Consider the following 1,692-nt stretch of genomic DNA (forward strand, 5'->3'; position numbering starts at 1 on the left):
GTTGAGAAGCTATGAAGTTCTCCATCATGATTTCCAAGTTGGATTTCCTAGGAACGTTATTGTTAGGTTTAGATGGGGTCGGCTTTTGATATCCAGGTGGTATAGCTGGGGCTTGATTGGGAGCTTGTCCTGGTGTGTATAAGGCATTGTTGCTCTTATATGAAAAATTATGATGGTTCTTCCAGTTTGAGTTATAGGTATGCGAGTAAGGATTTCCTTGTGCGTAGTTCACCTGCTCTGCTTGGATTCCTGTTAGGAGTTGACAATCTGTAGGAGTGTGACCTTGGATTCCACAGACTTCGCAATTTTGAGTCACGACAACCACGGCGGCTGGAGGTGATACATTTAAACTTTCAATTTTCTGGGCAAGAACATCCACTTTTGCATTAACATGATCAAGGCTACTTATCTCGTACATGCCACTTTTCGTTTGAGGTTTTTCTACCATTGTTCGGTCGCTTCCCCACTGATAATGGTTTTGGGCCATGCTTTCGATAAGTTGATAAGCGTCAGCGTAAGGTTTATCCATAAGCGCACCACCTGCGGCGGCGTCTATTGTTAACCTTGTGTTGTATAAGAGACCATTATAGAAGGTATGAATTACTAACCAGTCCTCTAAACCATGGTGTGGACAAAGTCTCATCATGTCTTTGTATCTTTCCCAGGCTTCGAAAAGAGACTCGTTATCTTTCTGTTTAAATCCATTTATCTGGGCTCTTAACATAGTTGTTTTGCTTGGAGGAAAATATCGGGCAAGAAAAACTTTCTTTAACTCATTCCATGTGGTGACTGAGTTGGAAGGAAGAGACTGAAGCCATCTTCTAGCTTTATCTCTTAACGAGAAAGGAAAAAGACGAAGTCGAATTGCCTCTGAAGTGACACCATTAGCTTTAACAGTATCAGCGTATTGAACAAATACGGATAAATGAAGGTTTGGATCCTCGGTAGGATTTCCAGAGAATTGATTCTGTTGCACTGCCTGTAACAGCGAAGGTTTAAGTTCGAAGTTGTTTGCTTCGATTGCGGGTGGAGCAATACTCGAATGCGGCTCGTCTTGCGATGGAGCGGCGTAATCTCTAAGAGCACGAGATGCTTCTGCCATCTCGGGTATCGGCGAAGGAAGAAGATTTTTGAGATCAGGAATTTCGATTGGCGGAAGATTATTTGCAGCACGATACTCCCGAATTCGTCGTAAGACTCGGAGATATCGTTCAACGTCGTTGATTCGTAAGTAATACGGTTCGCCTTGTGAGCGAGTGTGTGGCATACAAATCAATTAAAGAAAGAAATAAAAATTGCCTTAGTCTCTACAGCGTAACGGAAGAGTTACGATATCGACTAAATAAAAGTCCCCGACAACGGCGCCAAAAACTTGATCGCGACTTTATGAGTCTATTGGGGTATTAACTGCAAGTGCACAGTCTAATCGCGTAGTAATAAAAGATATCGATCCCACAGGGACTTATGAATCGATATACCGTTTTCTAAGGTTACTTCGTAAAGCTAAGGTGGATGATACTTTATTGATTAGGGAAAAAACTAAAATAAGATCTAGATTAAATATCAAATAAGCGGATATCGGTATGCAGTTCGTCGTAATTAGGGAATCAAATCTTCGTTGGTTTCGTAGTTTTAAAGTAAATCTTTTCAGTAGACACTATTGAGTTAAAAGCCTTTTCTCAAACTCTCGCT

At 41.3% G+C, this 1,692-nt stretch overlaps 1 non-coding gene across 1 annotated transcript; it reads left to right on the forward strand.

The window, feature by feature from the left end:
- Nucleotides 1-617: 617 nt before the first annotated feature.
- Nucleotides 618-724, forward strand: LOC127116332 (small nucleolar RNA R71). Its single transcript, XR_007801284.1, has one exon. It is a non-coding gene; the product is annotated as a small nucleolar RNA R71 (small nucleolar RNA).
- The last annotated feature ends 968 nt before the right edge of the window (nucleotides 725-1,692 follow it).

The sequence above is a fragment of the Lathyrus oleraceus genome, chromosome 1 (genome assembly GCF_024323335.1).
Source record: "Lathyrus oleraceus cultivar Zhongwan6 chromosome 1, CAAS_Psat_ZW6_1.0, whole genome shotgun sequence".
Lineage (NCBI taxonomy): Eukaryota > Viridiplantae > Streptophyta > Magnoliopsida > Fabales > Fabaceae > Lathyrus > Lathyrus oleraceus.